The following is a 19,775-nucleotide window of genomic DNA, read 5'->3' as shown; positions in this document are numbered from 1 at the left end:
GTCAGCAGGGGGTGGGGATGGGAGGAGAGGGGAAAAAGGGGAGGCATGGAGGTGACGAATAAAAGTAGGAAAACCAATGGCGGGAGGGCCGCGAAGGGCTGGTGGTGTGTTTTTATAAGCCATGTTGGTTGGGGTTTGTGTTTGGGGGGAATGATGGTTATTTTGCTGTGTGTTCTGTTGGATGTTATTGTTGAAAAGAGTTACAATTATAAATGCCTCAATAAAATATTTTCTGAAATAAAAAGTAGTAGGCAAAACTGAGTGATTCCCGGCTGTTTAGCAAAGGGCTAAATCGCTGGCTTTGAAAGCAGACCAAGGCAGGCCAGCAGCACGGTTCAATTCCTGTACCAGCCTCCCCGAACAGGTGCCGGAATGTGGCGACTAGGGGCTTTTCACAGTAACTTCATTTGAAGCCTACTTGTGACAATAAGCGATTTTCATTTCATTTCATTTCATGAACACATCTGATCTAAGCTCAATGAAGGAGAAGCCCAGCACATATGTGCAGAAGACAAGGCTGAAGTATTTGCAACAATCTTCAGTCGGAAGTGCCAAATGGATGATCCATCTCGGTCTCCTCCAGAGGTCCCCCAGCATCACAAATGTTTGTCTTCAGCCAATACGATTCACTCCACATGATATCAAGAAATGGCTGAAGGCACTGGATACTGCAAAGGCTATGGGTCCTGACAATATTCCGGTAATAGTACTGAAGACCTGTGCTCCAGAACTTGCCACACCTCTAGCCAAGCTGTTCCAGTACAGCTACAACACTGGCATCTACCGTGCAATGTGGAAAATTGCCAAGGTGTGTCCTGTACACAAGAAATAGGGCAAAGCAAACCCAGCCAATTACCGCCCTATCAGTCTACTCTCCATCATCAGCAAAGTGATGGAGGGAATCATAAACAGTGCTATCAAGCGGGCACTTATTCAGCAATAACCTGTTCACGGACGCTCAGTTTGGGTTCTGCCAGGGTGACTCAGTTCCTGTTCTCAGCCGTGGTTCAAACATGGACAAAAGAGCTGATTGCCAGAGGTGAGGTGAGAGTGATTGCCCTTGACATCAAGGCAGCATTTGAGAATGGCATCAAGGAGCCCTAGTAAAACTGGAGTCAATGAGAATTGGTGCAAAACTCTCCACTGGTTGGAGTCATGCCTGACACAAAGGAAGATGGTTGTGGTGGTTGGAGGTCAATCATCTCAGCTCTAGGACATCACAGCATGAGTTCCTCAGGGTGGTGTCCTGGGTCCAACCATCTACAGCTGCTTCATCAATGACCTTCCTTCCATCATATGGTCAGAAGTGGGGATGTTTCCAGATGACTGCACAATGTTCAGCACCAATCGCGACTCCTCAGATAATGAAGCAGTCCATGTCCAAATGCAGCAAGACCTGGGCAATATCTAGACTTGGGGCTGACAAGTGGCAAATTAGATTTGTGCCACACAAGTGCCAGGCAATGACTATCTTCTACAAGAGAGAATCTAACTACCGCCCCTTGACATTCAATGGCATTACCATTGCTGAATCCCCCACAATCAACAACCCGGGAATTACCATTGATTAGAAACTGATTGGTCTAGCCACATTAATACTGTAGCTACCAAAGCAGTCAAAGGCTAGCAATCCTACGGTGAGTAACTCACCTCCTGACTCTCCTCTCTCCCCCCCCCCCCCCCCCCCCCCCCCCCCCAAAGCCATCTACAAGGCACAAGTCAGGAGTGTAATGGAATACTCTTCACTTCGCTGGATGAGTGTAGCTCCAACAACACCATCCAGAACAAAGTAGCCCGCTTGATTTTTTTAATCATAGAATGTACAGTGCAGAAGGAGGCCATTCGGCCATCGAGTCTGCACTGGCTCTTGGAAAGAGCACCCCACTTAAGCCCAGACCTCCACCCTATCCCCATAAGCAGTAACCCCAACCTAACCTAAGGGCAATTTAGCACGGCCAATCCACCTAACCTGCATATCTTTGGTCTGTGGGAGGAAACCGGAGCACCCGGAGGAAACACATGCAGACATGGGGAGAACATGCAGACTCCGTACAGATAGAAACCCAAGCCGGGAATCGAACCTGGGACCCTGGAGCTGTGAAGCAACTGTGCCAACCACTGTGCTGCCCACTAATTGATTGCTACCCCTTCCACAAACATTGACGAACAGTGGCAACCATTTATACCATCTACAAGATGAACTGCAGTAACTCACCAAGGTTTCTTAGACAGCACCTTCCAAACCCACGATCACTAATATCTGGAAGGACAAGAGCAACAGACACCTGGGAACCCCGCCACGTGGAGGTTCCCCTCCAAATCACACACCACCCTGGCTTGTAAATATATCGCTGTTTCTTCACTGTCATGGGTCAAAATCCTGGATTTCCCTCCTGAATAGCACAGTAAGTGTACCTATCTCATGGACTACAGTGGTTCAAGAAGGCAGCTCACCACCACCTCGCTGCCACAGGAGGTGGTGGAAGCAGGACGATAGTGACGTTTGAGGGGCATCTTGACAAATACCTGAATAGGATGGGAATAGAGGGATATGGATCCCGGAAGTGTAGAAGATTTTAGTTTAGATGGGCAGCATGGTCATGCAAGCTTGGAGGGCCGAAGGGCCTGTTCCTGTGCTGTACTTTTCTTTGTTCTTTGTTCACCTTCTGAAGGGCAACTAGGGATGGGCAATAAATGCTGGCCTAACCAGCAATGCCCACATCCCGTAAATGAATGTTTTAAAAATTCAATTTTGTTTATCATTGATTATTTCCTTAGTTTTCATTTTTCAATTGACTTCACTTGCGCATCAGTGATTTTTATGCTCATTTAATTAGTTTTTTACTTTGTATTCATTGAATTTCCACTTTCATGTTTTTTAAGCTTTCATTTAATTTGCTGCATGGATTGCATTATGATTTCACTTCTAACAACTTGTACACAATGTCATATCACCAACTAGAAGGTAGAACTAAATTGTGTTTAATTAGAAGGCACACATTTTGAATCTGAGGCCAAACTGACACTAAAGTCAGCGGCACCTACACATGTTGCTGTTACTGAAGAGTAGAGATCAGGCTCGTACTCACCATTAACCTGAAGGAAATTAATCTCCCACAACAATTACGAAGGATGAAATATAAGTCTATCACTGGACCATCATGTTATTTCAAACCTCCAATTTATATTACTTTAATTACACCATTGAGTCGGAAATGGTGCTGAGCCTTCTGCCATAGAATCCACTGCATGCTGAATTAACAATATTCCATCAAGTTTCATGAAAGTAATTAGGGGAATGAAATTGCGCTGCGCATGTACAGGGGGATATTTTTATTCTGTTGGTAGATATTTGTATGTTAGTCAAATTGGTGCATGAGCTGAAGAGTATATTTTATCTTTCATTGGAAACCTATCATTTGTTGAAAGGAATTGTGGTAACCTGCGTCCACAAGGATCTTCTATTTTAAATAAATAATTATGTTTAATTAAAGTAGTAAACAAAAGATAACAACAGCCAATTCCAAGCTGAAAGAAATGTCTGTTAACCATTTACACCACTCTACTCCCTTGCAAGATTTTCCAATCAATTATTTAAACACAAATTTGCAGTAGGTAGATAATACAATGAAACAATTCTGGTGGTGATCCAATTCTTTTAGAGTTTGGAGTTTGGGGGTTTCTGAAATTCACTTTCAAAGAGATTTTTATGAAATAGGGTAGAAGTTCCCCTTGAGTTCAAAGTGTAATGGATGTACCCATAGAAGGTTCAAGGATCCTCATGCCGATCCTATGACTTCTCTTCAAAGAAGAGGCTTTCATTTCATTAATGTGAGGTGATATCTGGCCATGCAAATGTCATTATGAATGTATGGCTGTCATCCAGGAAGCAGCTGTGATGTCATCAATTAATGATTGAGACTATTGGGCTAGAAGCCAGAGTATCTTTTCCCTGCTACTTCCTCTGCAACAACGTTGGACTTGAAGACTGCATATTGAAGACGGGAAGACTTGAAAGCAATGATTTTGTCAAGTACTTGAACTGGTATAGCCCAGAAGAATTTAGTGTATGGATTTATTCCACCACAAAATATGTACAGCAATGAGGAATGCACTTATCTTCACTTGCTATTGGATTTTTGAAAACCTCTTCTTTGTTCACAGCTTGATGCAAAGAACTTGGATAACCATATGGCCTTCTTCAATTTGACTTACATGTCCTTTTATTGGAGTTGGCCTTCAGCCCCAAATACAGCTCCCATCCTTTGGTGAACCCCCTTCAGCAGGACATCTGTATAAGGGCATAAAGTTAATGGAAACTGTTCAGGAGCTGCTTGATTGCTGGATTTATCAACCCTCAGTTAAGCCAAGTTCTTCAGATAAAGTTTTTCTGTCTAAGATATTAAAATTAGGTGGGGTACTTGCAAAATAAATCGGGCAAGGAACAGCTCCTCCACACTAAATTCTCAGGCAGAAATATGCATTGTGGCAGTTTCTTTTCCTTTCTTGGTACGTTAGGTTACAGTATTATCACAAAGGGATTATTTTTTACATGAAGCTTATATTCATGCTCAATGTGCTGTCAGACAAATGATGGGTCTCAATTTGTTTATTTTTTGTCCTCTTACAAAATACTCTGCTTATGTCCAATTTCAAAAACATGACATGAGGGGCGTCATTCTCCGACCCCCCCAGAGGGTCGGAGAATGGCCGTTTGCCGCCGTGAATCCCGCCCCCGCCGGTTGCCGAAGTCTCCGAAGGGAGAAAAGTCGGCGGGGCGTTAATGTCGCCGCTGCCGTCGGAGAATGTCACGGGTCTGCGCAAGGCAGCCGATTTTCGGCCTGCCGATATTCTCTCTTCCGGATGGGGCCGAAGTCCCGTCGACGTGATGACCAGCGTGGAGGTGAGTGACGGCCTGGGGGGTTGGCTCTGGGCAGGCGATGGCGTGGCCGCAGTCTGAATGCGTGAGGAGAGGTGTGTCTCGGGTTGTGTGTGTGTGTGTGCGGCGGGGGGTGGTTAGAATAGGCTGGGCTCCGGGGGAGTGCCGGGAGGGGGTCCGTGCCGGGGAGGGGGATGGGGGGGGGGTCCGTGCCGGGGAGGGGGGATGGGGGGGGTCCGTGCCGGGGAGGGGGATGGGGGGGGGTCCGTGCCGGGGAGGGGGATGGGGGTTCCGTGCCAGGGTGGAGGTTGGGGGGGGGGGTCCGTGCCGGGGTGGAGGTTGGGGATGGGTGGTCCCGTGCCGGGGTGGAGGTTGGGGGGGGGGGTCCGTGCCGGGGAGGAGGATGCGGGGGGCAAGTGAGTTGGTCCACCTGGCCAGGTGCCAGCCTCCAACAGTTGGACCCATGCGGTCCATGCCACCTGGCTGGGGGGAGGAGGGGATATGGGCAATGATGACATGTCGTCGTTCCCCTCCCCCCAACCAGGCCGTCATGTTTTCCGATCATCCAGCGATGTTGGCCGCCGTGGCGGCAGCCGCTCATGTCTATGTTGCCCTGGATGAGGAGGAGGAGGAGCGTGCCAGAGAGGCGGCGCAGGCTGCCGCAGAGGGACAGGCGGCAGCCGCCCAGGCTGGAGGGACACCTGACCGACAGGACGAGGAGGGGGAGGAGGACGTTGCCCCACGGCAACGGAGGCACCCGAGGGCGCCCCGTGTGTACCGCCCCGGCAGTCATACCAGGACCTCACGGACCGGGGAATGCAGGAGGAGACTCCGGATGAGGCGGGAGACCGTGGCACACATCTGTCACCTGCTGGCACACATGTCACCGCGTGGCACTGGCGGGGGACACCCTCTCCCCGTGTCCGTCAAGGTTACGGTGGCCCTGAACGTTTATGCAACGGGGTCATTCCAGGCACCGAGTGGGGACCTGTCCGGCATATCGCAGACATCGGTGCATCGGTGCATCCGGCAGTGACAGATGCCCTATATGCCATGGCGCACCGCTACATCCGCTTCCCCGTGGACCGGGCCAGCCAAGATGCCCGGGCCGTGGGCTTCTCTGCCGTGGCCGGGTTCCCCATGGTCCAGGGCGCGATCGATGGGCGGCCACCTGCAGATAACAGGGCCGTGTTCACCAATAGGAAGGGGACCTATTCGATGAACATACAGGTGGTCTGCGACCACCGCATGATGATCCTGCACGTCTGCGCCCGTTACCCAGGCAGTGTACACGACTCATACGTGTTATCGCGGTCATCCATCCCCGGCATGTACGAGGGACGCCATCCCCGGCTGAGGGGCTGGTTGCTGGGCGACAGGGGCTACCCATTGCGATCGTGGCTGATGACGCCTATACGGAGGCCACGCAATGAGGCGGAGAACCGCTACAATGATGCCCATGTAGCGACAAGGGGAGTGATAGAGAGGTGCTTTGGCGTGCTGAAGATGCATTTCAGGTGCCTGGACCTCTCTGGGGGCGCCCTCCAGTATCGGTCAGATAGGGTCGGCCGCATCATTGTGGTATGCTGCGTCCTGCACAACATAGCCCAGCAGAGGGGCGATGTGCCGCAGGCAGAGGAGGGTGGACTGGAGGAGCAGCAGGAAGAGGCGCCGTCCTCCCCAGATGAGGGGGATGGGGGTAATGGTCAGGGCAGACGGGGTAGACACAGGCGGGTGGCTGTCCACCGTTACCGGCTGGCCCAGCGGGCACGGGACAGACTGATAGCCGCCCGCTTCACTGACTAGATGGGCGTGGGAATCGGTAGAATGGCCACAGACCGCACACCATGGCAACAGCTGACCACCCACACCCCCCACCCATCCACCCACCCAGCACCCTCACCCCCCTCCCCAACCCCACCCACCCCACCCGCATGCACACCACCCCCCCCATTGCCGATCCACCTGCGGCAAAACGGGCCGGGCTCACACAGTTGCGGGTGGACTCGTGTCTATTGCAGGCCATGGAGGATGATGACAACCCGCCCTGCGGTGAGCTCCTGGCTCTACATCGTTGGACTATGTCTGACCCATGGCCACAGTACCACCATCCACCCGCACCATCCCTGCATGCGGCTGTGACACTGCAGCGCACGGTCCGTCATCTGCCCGGGGAATGTTGATGGCGGCCCAGGGGGAAGGGGGCAGACTCACCTGGGGCTGAGGTAAGACCACCCTTCACACACACACACTTGCGCTCAACGTACATGACACCCCCGCACGCTTTGGACAGAGCACAAAGGCAGCTTCTGTAGGTGTAACATTGACTTTAATAACCAAACGAGTTCATGCACGTGCCCTAGCCCCTAAAACTCATCTGTGCCCTGCACCCGTGCCAACTTACTCAGTGTCTAATTGTTTGGCCTTACGGGCCCTTTGACTACGTCTACGTGGTTCCCCAGACGGTACAGCAGAACTGGAGGTGGACTCCTGTGATTCCTGCCCTCTGACACTGGATCCCTTTGGCGGCCGTTTCCTGGGGCGTCCTGGCCTAGATGGGCCAGGCTGCGGCCCGGGCGACTGGGATGGCGAGCTGCCAGCCTGTCCTGCCCGTTGCCCACCGATGCACCTGGGACGGAAGGGGGGGGAGTCCTAGGTGTCGTGGTGTACCGGGACCTCCCCTACAGAGGGAGCCGGGACGGACCACACCACCTCCTCCTCCCTCGGGGTGCCCGATGGCCCCCAGGCCTCTACATGGGTGGGGGATGCGAACGGACTGGCCATCCGACGCCCCCCCGACATCTGGCGCTGCCAGTCCTGGAGGCCCGTGCTGGTATCGACAGGGGTCTGCAGGTTTGCAGCCATGGAGCCCAGGGGGTTGGCAAACCCTGTCTGTGACAGTGCGACGCCGGCTCGCACATGGCCACTGGCGCCGATGCCCTCAGCGATGGCCTGCAGAGACTGGGCCATGGCCTGCTGAGACTGGGCCATGGCCTGCTGAGACTGGGCCATGGCCTGCAGAGACTGGGCTATGGCGTTGAGCGCCTCTGCCATCTGGCGCTGGCACTGGCTCATGGCCTCCTGTGAGAGGGCAGCCATTTCCTGGGCCACACACGCCGCCTGCACGGAAAGCCCCAGGCCTCGCAAACCGTTCCCCATGTCTGACACCGTCGCACCCATTGCCTCCACCGCGGACGCCACCCGTGCGGTGTCAGCTTGGGTGGCACGCATGACCGGCACCACTCCCAGCTCCTGGACGTGGGTGGACTCCTCCACCTGCGACTGCAGCCGCCGCAAGCCGCCCGTCACCCTCTTCGCTCGTCTCCGGGTCGGTGGTTGCATCGGATCTATGTGTGGGTGTGGTAACTCCAGGAACCCGGGATCCATCTGGGCGGCAGATGTTCGCTTGGGCTGGGCTGCCCTCCGACCGCCCGGCCCTCTGCTGCTCCTACCTTCACCTGCTGTACCGGGACGGCTGTGTTGTGCGCATCAGTGAGTGTACCAGACGCCTCATCACTAAAGTGCCCAACCGAGGTGAGTGTTTCTGCGTTGGTGGAGGGTGTTGGTGACAGCAGTGGCGTTGTGTCGTGCTCTTCGTCCCACTCTGAGTCCATGGCACTTTGGGGTGGGGGTTCGTCTCCACCCATCCACTCTGAGTCACTGTCCGGTATTTCGTCTTCCTGGGTAGTGCTGTCCCGGGTAGGGGTGTCCTGGGCAGTGCTGTCCCGGGTAGTGGTGTCCCGGGTAGTGGTGTCCCGGGTAGTGGTGTCCCGGGTAGTGGTGTCCCGGGTAGTGGTGTCCCGGGTAGTGGTGTCCCGGGTAGTGGTGTCCTGGGTAGTGGTGTCCTGGGTAGTGGTGTCCTGGCTCGGATGTGACGGGGGCCTGTGGCTGCCCCCCTCGTCGCTGGGTGGTCGCTCCCGCACGTGACGGGGGTGTCGTCTCCCTGTTGCTCCAGGTCTCTCCGTCTCCCGTGGTGTGCGAGGGGCATCCTGCGGGCGTCACATGCTGGAGGGTGCGGGTCTCTCAGTCTCCCGTGGTGTGCGAGGGGCATCCTGCGGGCGTCGCATGCTGGAGTGTCCGGGTCTCTCCGTCTCCCGTGGCCTCCGAGGGGCATCCTGCGGGCGGTCTGCATCTGCGGGGATGGGTGCCTGGACGTTTGGTCCTGCGATACACAATGAAGCATGCATGGTTAGACATCAGGCAGTGATCAGGTGATATGGGGGAGGGGATATAGGGGAAGGGGGATATGGGGACGGGCTGTCGGTGGCTCACTTGCTACTACACCCCCGATCTCTGCATCAGCAACCTCCCGGTCGTCAGGTCCGCCAGCCAGTTCCAGGGCCCTTTCCTCGTGTTCGGTCAGTGGCCTCTCATCAGCGGGGCCTCCTCCAGTCTTCACATGCTCCCTATTGTTGCGCTTATCCTGTGGGGCGGGGGGGGGGGTGGCAGGGGTAAAAGGCAACACTGTTAGGCAGGTATATGAATGCACGCCATCGGTTGCGCATGCATTGCAGAGGTTAAGGTTAGGGCTGGATTCACTTGGGGATATGGGGGATATGGGGGAGGGGGATATGGGGGATATGGGGAGGGGGGATATGGGGAGGGGGGATATGAGGAGGGGGGATATGGGGGAGGGGATATGGGGAGGGGGATATGGGGAAGGGGGAAATGGGGGAGGGGGGAAATGGGGGAAGAAGGGATATGAGGGAGGCGGATATGGGGGAGGGGTGATATGGGGGAGGGGGGGATATGGGGGAAGGGGGGATATGGGAGGGGGGATATGGGGGGATATGGGGGAGGGGGGATATGTGTGAGGGGGATATGGGGGAAGGGGGGGAGGGGGGATATGGGGGAGGGGGGATGTGGGGGAAATGGGGGAGGGGGGGAAATGGGGGAGGGGGGAAATGGGGGAGGGGGGATATGGGGGAGGCTCACCCTGCCTGCTCTGACGAGGTCGTTCACCTTCTTGTGGCACTAGGTGCCTGTCCGTGGTGTCAGGGTCGCAGCGGTGACGTCCTCTGCCACTTCTCCACGTCGCAGCGGTGACGTCCTCTGCCACTTCTCCACAGACGCCGTCTGTGGCGAGGGGCAACTCTGCGGGCCGTGCCCGGGATACAGGACGTCCCTCCTCTGCTCCACCGCGTCCAGGAGCGCCTCCACATCCCGTGACTCGAACCTCGGGGCTGAGCGGTGGCCAGCCATCCAGTCGGGTGTTGCGGTCGGGTGTTCCGGTCGGGTGGGGGGGAGCAGCGCGGCCTTATGAGCCGTCACGCCGTGCGGCGCGTATGACGCTGCACGGCGTGAACCACTGCGTAAGCGCGGATCCCGTTACGTCGCTGCTAGCCCATTTCGGGCCGGAGACTTTCGACCCATTTTTCCGACGTGATGCAAGTCGGATTTGCGCCGTTTTTTGCGCCAATCGGCGGACTTTCCGCCGATAACGGAGAATTTCGCCCCTGATGTTTTCCTATTTCAAATTACATACTTATCATTTCATTTTGTGTTACCTAGTATGATTTAGTATTTCTAGACTGTTGGATCGAAATTAACCTGTGATCTGTGATTAATGCCATTTGCTTATCAAGGACCTCAGAATCTAGCCTGATGTTTAACTGTGTCGCAATTGGGATTTATTTTCTTTATTAGTGGGGGATGGGTGGGAGAATCAAATTTTGCTGCATATTGCTGCTAATATTTATTCAGTTTTACAATAAAGTGTGATAATATTGGAACCAAATTAGAAAATACTGAAAACAGCATTGTTGAACGGGAACGGCAAAATTAATGTTTTGGACATGATCTTACATCAAAAGTTCACATATTGGCATTGTGCTGTTTTCATATTTTTGTATGCAAAATATGTTTGTACACTCTGTTATGATCCTGTAAGGAACCATCCAACAATTTTTAATTTTAGAGTGCCCAATTATTTTTTTTTCCAATTATGGGGCAATTTAGCATGGCCAATCCACCTAATCTACACATCTTTGGGTTGTGGGGGTGAAACCGACACAGACATGGGGAGAATGTGTAAACTCCACATAGACAGTGGGCTGGGACCGAACCCGGATACTCAGCACCTAAGGCAGCAGTGCTAACCACTGCGCCACCGTGCCGCCCCAACTGACAGAACTAAGGCACAATATTTCACTTCTTTAATCAAAAACAAACATTATTGGGCTTCAAACAAAATTGAAGAGGGTAAGCCCTATTAACTTAATAATTAACGAATAACTAACTCAGTTCTAAGAGTTCCCTTATCTTTGAAAATGTTGACGGTTGATTACCTTTTCCTGGAACCAATGTAAAGGCGTGCCAGAGCTCTCTGGAAATTACTTTATTCTGCTTATCATTCATGCTATACCTCGAGATACAAATTTCATGGGGATCCTTCAATTAGCTTTTGGCTGAGGGATCCTAAAATTTTCCTCAAAATGACAACACAACTCTGGACTCTCTAGTTGTGTTGAAGATAAAATAATTAATTTACACTTGTTGAGGACATCCTAGTTATTATCATATTGCCATATTGATTCAAGTTGGAATATTAGTTAGAAACATTCTGTTGTTTCTTAACAGAAATAGTCAGTTCTGTGAGGCAGAAGAATCGCACAACAGAAACAATGGTGGAACTTTGACAAGGAAGGCTCGAAGTTCTCAACCTTTATCCCTAATCTGAATTTCTTTGTTCATAATTAAGCAATAGTCTCAAGTTAACATTTTTTTCATTGCCTGAGGATGAGGTTCATCTGGTCTCACCCCACCTCTGTAACTAGAATCATATTGGCTGCGATATAGGTACATCGCTTTATTCCGGGCCCCGTGAGGTTACATTACATTGAGGAAAAATGACACATCATCTTTCGATACAGATTACAATTTTATAAAGGACTCTACATCCTTTTATCAATGATACAAACTGTTGTAGACAAATCATATAAACATGATAATTTATTCCCAGAAATACTAAGATAATTTTAGAATAGACCTTAGTAATAATTCCAAGCAAGTTATCTTCATGAGATATGATTATTCTTTTGCTAATTATATGGATAACCAATCAAGGTTAAACCTAAGTCCAATCCAAAGACATGGGGTGGGATTCCCCATATGTCCCCACGCCCGCGAAAAACGCACACGAACCACCCTGGACTTACTCTAAGTAAGTCCAGGGTGATTCTGCGATTTGCAGGAGCCTAGCAGGGTCGCGGAGTACTCTTTGCAGCTCCGGCTGCTGATACGTGGCCCTGCACCTCCGGTCAGGGGGTCAGTGCATGCGCACGGCAGCGGCCTGTGTCGGCTGCCCCGCGCCAACCGCCGCGATTCCTGCCCCCGCCGAATATCCGGTGCTGGAGAATTCGGCAACCTACGGGGGGCGGGATTCACGGGCGAAATTCTCTATCCCGCCGCGCCACATTTCTGCCCCGACCCGCCGGCGGGATGCTCCGTTACACCGGCCGGTCAATGGGGTTTCCCATTGTGGGGCAGCCCCACGCCGTCGGGGAAACCCCCGGGCGCCGGCAAAACGGAGACTCCCGCCGGCGGAGAATGACGCCCCACGCCAGCCCCCGGCAATTCTCCGACCCGGCGGGGGGTCGGAGAATCTCGCCCCTGATGCCCATTCTGAGCCCCCGCGCTGAAGGCAAATATAACGTTAAAGAAGCTATGTTGAGTTCAAACTGTTGACCTAAACTGGCTTGCCTGTTTAAGGCTTTAAGTTTCCTAGACATTTTGTCACCTTTAATTACGTTATCAAGAAGCACAGTTCTCACAGGCACATCTGCTTTCCTGTTCTCAACCTACTTTTAACTGTTGAATTGTCACATTGGCAGAAATTCAAACTGAACTATTTAAAGGTTGATGAAAATAATACCCAGAAATATTAGTTCAATGATATTGAACTCTCAAAATTAGTGGTATTAGCAAAATCTTACATTTTATTTGTAATTAGCTTGTTTGAATTGCATTTATTTCAGGCACGGTAGCACAGTGGTTAGCACTGTTGTTTCACAGCACCAGGGTCCCCGGTTCGATTCCCGCTTGGGTCACTTTCTGTACGGAGTCTGCACGTTCTCCCCGTCTCTGCATGGGTTTCCTCCCGGTACTCCGGTTTCCTCCCACAAGTCCCGAAAGATGTGCTTGTTCGGTGAATTGGACATTCTAAATTCTCCCTCAGTGTACCCGAACAGGCGCCTGAGTGTGGCGACTCATGGCTTTTCACAGGAACTTCATTGCAGTGTTAATGTAAGCCTACTTGTGACAATAATAAAGATTATAGATTATAGGTTTGCTTATCAGTTTCTCAATCAGATGCCTCAATTCTTCTGTAGTTAAACTTTAATTCCTGCAACTAAAATCTATTTTCTTCAAACAAAAGAATTATGAACTAGATATTTGCAACAACTCAAATCTCAAGATTGATCAAACCTTGCTAAATTCTACCAGTAATTTCCAGTCACTTGAGTAAAAATGGACATGGAGCAGAGAATAAGACTTAAGAAAAAATTCTTTACAAAGTTGAGATTTAAATTGTTTTGAGGTTTTTCCTCCCAATGCTCAATTATCTCATGAGCTTCTGGAGTTTAAGAGCTGGACTGCAAAGGAGAACGGGTGTTCTAAAGAAAGGCCTTGCATTCACAAATGTTCCAGTGCATCAGCATATAATCAGAGCTGATTCTTTATCGTGCTGGGCGAATGCAGCATTGTTTGATATATAGGAGGAAATTTTCCGTCATTGTTTTCAGTAAGTGGGAAGCCGGTGGAAGTGGAGAATCCAACAGGAGTCCCTAAGTAACTTTCAGGCCGGTGGAAGTTCCTATTGACATTGGCCCCAACCATGCCAGTGACACAATGGGGTTCCCGCCATGAACGGCCAAGATTTAAATGTATGGTAATTGGGTTTGTTCTTGACCTTTCGTGGCATTTGCATGGAGGTTGCTGGCGGGGTGGGTACTAAATGAGCCAACCCTGCTAGCATGACATCGTGGGTCCCGTCCCTTCCATTTCTTTTTTCAAAGTGCTTGAAAATTTGATGGGAAAAGCTGCCAAGACAGCTGGTGGATGCTCTCTGCTCTTGTGCGAGACAAAACTTCGGGGGAAAAAATCATAAAATGCTGCCCACAGTGATTTCAGTGAGATGCTAAAGCAATGATCTTATCTATCTGCTTGGGTGATAGCACTATTTGAAGAAAACAGATTTTTTTCCTCTGTTCTGGCATCTCCTATAATTATAAATATAAAAGCAACTCCTTGAATGCTAACAGAACTGTGTTGTACATGGCTGCCTGCATAATATCCGACTGGACTTTAAAAAAGTAATTTATTCTGAATACGTGATAAGGTACTGTATAAATATTGGTACATGTTATTTTTCTCTGAATTTTCAATTACTTTGCCAGCTACAGTGTATACATATGAAAATTATTGGTTGTTTTTTATTCCCTCTGAAGATGAAAATCTGCCCAATGTGCCTTTTTGCTGCTATTTGGAAAATAGTTCAGAACTTTTTCCTGGCTTTTTGATATTAAACCGCCTTTGACCTAATATAATTGGTTTTAAATTGGCATTTAGAGGCAATTAATTAAGATGTTAACTTGCTTACATTTTCCAAAATTTATTAAATTGAAGAAATAATTGTTGACACATGGTGGGGTAGACAAAAATGACAAACTGGAGAACTGGTGAGATGGGCAAGCCAATTTAGTGAAGTATGTGGATGTCAAAAGCAATAAAGAAACAGTTCAATTTTATTAGTGAGAGGCTTTTACTAAGGCAGATAAAATAGCTATAATATAGGGACCCCCAGACCACTGGAGTAATTTTATGACCCTGTTGCTGTGGGAGCAGGGCTGGAAAATGCAGCAAGCTTTTCAGAAGGTTATTGGCATGTGGGTGGCACGGTAGCACAGAGGTTAGCAATGCGGTTCACAGCTCCAGGGTCCCAGGTTCGATTCCCAGCTTGGATCACTGCCTGTGCGGAGTCTGCACGTTCTCCCCGTGTCTGTTGGGTTTCCTCCGGGAACTCCGGTTTCCTCCCACAGTCCAAGGACGTGCAGGTTAGGTGGATTGGCCATGCTAAATTGCCCTTAGTGTCCAAAGGAGTTGGGTGGGGTTGCTGGGTTCTGGGGTATAGGTGTGGGCATAAGTGGGATGCTCTTTCCAAAGGCCGGTGCAAACACGATGGGCTGAATGGCCTCCTTCTGCACTGTAAATTCTATGCTCCATGTTCTATGACTTCAGCAGGAAAATCCCATTGGTGGAAGGAGGCCTAAAATATCACCCCATGAATGATACCTGGTATCTATCCGGTAGTAATCTAGGGACATGTTTCCAATTTAACTGTTTATGTGGCAGTCTTTTGTGGAGGGTACCTCACTTCTTTTGGAGTTGGTCCAATTTTAGTTCTATTGAAATTCAAGGGATGTAACATCGGGAGGGTTCTACAATTTGTGCCAGATGACTGACCAGGCAATGGTGAAAATTACTGATGTTTTGAAGTTAAGTTACATGAGAGAGGATCCCCCCCCCCCCCCCCCCCCCCCCCCCACACACACACACACACTTGTTATCATTGATGTGTACCTGAGCCACTGGAACAGGCAGATGGGTCTCACTTTAACTTCTGACCCACTGAGTGTGCCTCTGGCACTGCATAACTCCCTAACCCTACTTGCGTCTCAGACTTATATCAGTTCACAGAGTGGGATTGGAATCCACAGCCTTGTAAATCAGAGGAACCATGGTACCAACTAATCCAAACTGCTTCAAAACATTCAAATATACTTTGGGTAAATTGGAGGTATCCACAATGTAACCACACCCTTTTATGATTATACCAGTAGTCTGAAACTTCAAAAATACATTTGATACAATAAGTTTCTTTTGCAAAGTCTTTTTTTTTTAACCTACTGCATCTGGTATTCCCAAGCGGTCTCTCATCCAAGTACTAACCAGGTCTGAGTCTGCTTAGCTTCCTAGATTAAGACTAGTATGGCCTTACGCTGCCAAGTCATTTTTAACAGCAATTTTATTTTTATTTACAACTTACTGATTATTTAGATTCATAGAATCACGGAATTGTTGCAGCACAGATGTAGGCCATTCAATTCTCAAGTGAGTGCCGGCTCATTGGAGGAGCTGCTCAGCTAATCCCTCTCCCAGTCTTTTTCCTGTTATCCTGCAATTATTTTCTGTTCAGATAATTATGCAATTCCTTTTTGTAACAATTGCACATGCAATAGATCTGCCACTACCTTGCTCTCAGGACAGTGCATTCCAGATTGTTACCCATTACTGCTTAATTGTTTTTCCTCGGGTCATCCCAAGTTCTCTTGCCATTCACTGTAATGTGTTTCTGCTGGTTGGCAACCCTTACACAGAGAACAGTTTCTCCCAATCTACTCTGTCCAGATCCCTCAGGGTGTTGAACACCGCTTTTAAATTTCAGCTCCACCTTGTTTCCTAGAGAGAACAGCCCCAACTTTGCCAATCTTCCTATGTAACTGAATTAGCTCAATCCCAGAAATAGAGTTATAAAACTTTTCTGTATTGCCTTCACAACTTTCCTGGAGTCTGGTACCCAGAATTGGACACAATGGGCTGCATTTTTGGGCCTCACTGAGGTCGGGAATAGTGAACAATATTTAGATATTATTGCATTACCTCGTCCTCTGGCGCCACCAACCTACTCCTCTCTGTCTCTCCCAATCTTTTGTGCACCTTGTTTTTCCTAATTGTACATCCTGGTTCCAATTCCCCAATCCAAGTTGGGTTAAATGCTCCCCTCTACCACTAAAAAAAGGCACTTTACAAAGTCTTGGCCCTATTGAGATGCAAACCATCCACTTATACAGGCTACATCCTGCAAAGGAAACATCACTGTTCGCAATAATCAGAATTGAATATTAGAGAGTGAGGTGCAATTGGGACTCCTGCAACATCTTCCTGGCCCTCCTTGACTGCAAGTTGGGCAACCATTCCATAGAATTTAGAAGGAGGCCATTCAGTCCATCACATGAGCACCAACCTTTCGAAACAGCACTCTACCTAGGCCCACTTCCCCGCCTTATCCCCATAGCCCCGCGCATTTTTGGAAACTAAGGGGCAATTTAGCATGGCCAATCCACCTAACATGAACACCTTTGGACTGTGGGAGGAAACCGGAGCACCTGGAGGAAACCTATTGAGACATTGTGAGAACATGTAAACTCCACATAGGCAGTCGCCCAAAGCCAATTGAACCCAGGTCGCTGGCGTTGTGATGCAACCGTGCTAACCGCTGTGCTGCATATAGTTCCCTCTCAAGCATACCCTTAAGATGTGGGGTGACAATATCCAGAAACACACATTCTCCATATTATCTCTCCTGCATTGATGCATTGTAGCTCCGAAACCCAGATCCTGAGCTCCTCCAGCTGACGACACTTACTGAACATATGTTTGTCCAAGAGAAAGGTTCCGGAGTTCTCGCATGGAGCAGGATTTATATTTCACACGACTGAAGATTCCTGCCATGTTTCTATTTTATCAGACTAACTTAACAGATGTAAACTAAAGACAGATGAAAGAAAAAAATAATTCACCAGTCAGCACCCACCTTTTTGCTGAAAATACTTTAATTTGTTTTTAACCTAGCTCCCTGACCTTCACCCTGCTGTCTTCAAGCTCTTTTAGCTATGTGCTCCTTTACCAGGATGCTCCAAAAAACTCAAACACCTGCCTGCTAGCCTATTACATTATTTTTTGTTGATTTGTTCTCAGAATGCTCTTTCTCTAACTCCCGCTGACTCCCCAGCAGCAATTCTTTTCTGTCGGTCTCTTTCATTGTTTTCCCTCAGGCTCCCTTCTCTGGTTTCCTGCCGCAGCTTTTATTTGTGGGTTTTTGCCTCGGGCTCGCTCCCTGTCTCAATGAATGTATGTTAAGCGTTATTAGCAAATGTCAAGGTAAATACATGGATGTTGATGATTCGGCAGCTATTGGGTACTTCATGTTTCACTTGCAATTATTGACTTGTATAATTCAACAATTTCCAGATCTACTTTAATTGATGGGGATAAATAGAAAATATCACCCACAAGACAAAATTCAATTACCATCTCTGATTTGATTATTTTATGACTATCTTTGAATATTATTGGCCTCACTGATTAAGTGTTAAACAACACACACATGTATGATTGGTTTGATCTGTTTTTCTTCCAACATTATGGGCGTCATTCTCCGACCCCCCGCCGGGTCGGAGAATGGCCGTTGGCCGCCGTGAATCCCGCCCCCGCCTAGGTCTCCGCTCCCGGAGATTGGGCGGGGGCGGGAATCGGGCCGCGCCGGTTGGCGGGACCCCCCGCTGGATTCTCCGGCCCGGATGGGCCTGCCCCACCGATGTAAATCAAACCTGGTATTTACCGGCGGGACCAGGCGGCGTGGGCGGGCTCCGGGGTCCTGGGGGGGGGGGCGCGGGGTGATCTGACCCCGGGGGGTGCCCCCACGGTGGCCTGGCCCGCGATCGGGGCCCACCGATCCGCGGGCGGGCCTGTGCCGTGGGGGCACTCTTTCCCTTGCGCCTCCGCTACGGCCTCCACCATGGCGGAGGCGGAAGAGACTCTCCCCACTGCGCATGCGCGGGAAACTGACAGCGGCCGCTGACGCTCCCGCGCATGCGCTGGGAAACTGACAGCGGCCGCTGACGCTCCCGCGCATGCGCCGCATTTCCGCGCCAGCTGGCGGGGCAACAAACGCCATTTCCGCCAGCTGGCGGGGCGGAAATCCCTCCGGCGTCGGCCTAGCCCCTCAATGTTGGGGCTAGGCCGCCAAAGATGCGGAGCCTTCCATACCTTTGGGCCGGCGCGATGTCCGTCTGATTGGCGCCGGCTTTGGCGCCAGTCGGCGGACATCCCGCCGTTGGGGGAGAATTTTGCCCTATATCTGTGGTTTATTTGGACCAAGACTCGAGTTCAAAGTGTTCAACCAAAACAATAGGCAGCATGAAGACTTTTGAGGCTGTTTATATCTTTCCTGGAGAATTAGAATAAGAAACATGCAACTAAATCTGTAAATATTTGTTTTTCTGAGCACATTTATTTTATTTCCATTAACGATAAGCTTGGTTAGAATGATGGCAGTATTAGCACTGCCAGAAATATCATTTCTGCAGGCCTGGGCAATTATCTTTCTTGAAGCAGCTATGTGCTTTAAAAGCATGAAATTAGTTTTATTTGGAGTGTATGGTTTCTCATTTAAAAGTTATTTTAAGGGAATGGTCAATTTATGGTTCACTGGCAGAATTGCTACATTTTTCTGGACTCGAATACCTTGTGCTAAGGTGTCGCTTCAAGATAAAAACTTAATTACACCCTAGAGAGAGAACTGCATCACTGACCAAGGCTGTTCAGGGGAGCACTGAATTAATTGTACAGAATTCATCATTTTCCAAAAAAGCATCTTTTTTGTTTGCGTGTGTATGGAATTGTCCTGTGAGTAAGGATTAGTGGGGTATTTTACATAAATTTGCATGTTGGCATGGGGGAAATATGGGCATTTTCCCTGTATTAATGCTAGTTGTGAGTTTCTGAACATAATTAGTAGAACAGTGTGTTTTAGAATTTCTGAAATTCATAATCAGGAGGTCAGTTGTGCTTCTGCTGGGGGAATATGCCGAAGAAATTAGTGTAATGTTTGAAGAAATGCCAGAACATATTCTGAGATCCCTTTGTGACAAGTTGGACAAATAAACTTATTGCTTTGGATTCTATTCAAATTCAATAGCTAACAGACAACAAGAATGTCTATTAGATCTAGGTACCAAAGATGATACTCCCTTAGAAATTTGTGAATTGATTCTCAAGTTAACATGAAAATGCTGTAACCAAATCAATTCCAGCATACGTGTCTTGAAATTTA

The 19,775-nt window shown here is 49.6% G+C and overlaps 1 protein-coding gene across 2 annotated transcripts in view; it reads left to right on the top strand.

Moving 5' to 3' along the window:
• znf385b (zinc finger protein 385B) overlaps positions 1-19,775 on the top strand; it is an 881,089-nt gene that overhangs the window by 269,442 nt on the left and 591,872 nt on the right. The gene's annotated exons all lie outside the window — the stretch shown is intronic.

This window comes from Scyliorhinus torazame, chromosome 2, assembly GCF_047496885.1.
Source record: "Scyliorhinus torazame isolate Kashiwa2021f chromosome 2, sScyTor2.1, whole genome shotgun sequence".
Taxonomy (NCBI): domain Eukaryota; kingdom Metazoa; phylum Chordata; class Chondrichthyes; order Carcharhiniformes; family Scyliorhinidae; genus Scyliorhinus; species Scyliorhinus torazame.
Note: the sequence above shows the minus strand (reverse complement) of the source record. Positions and strands in the feature narration are given on the sequence as shown.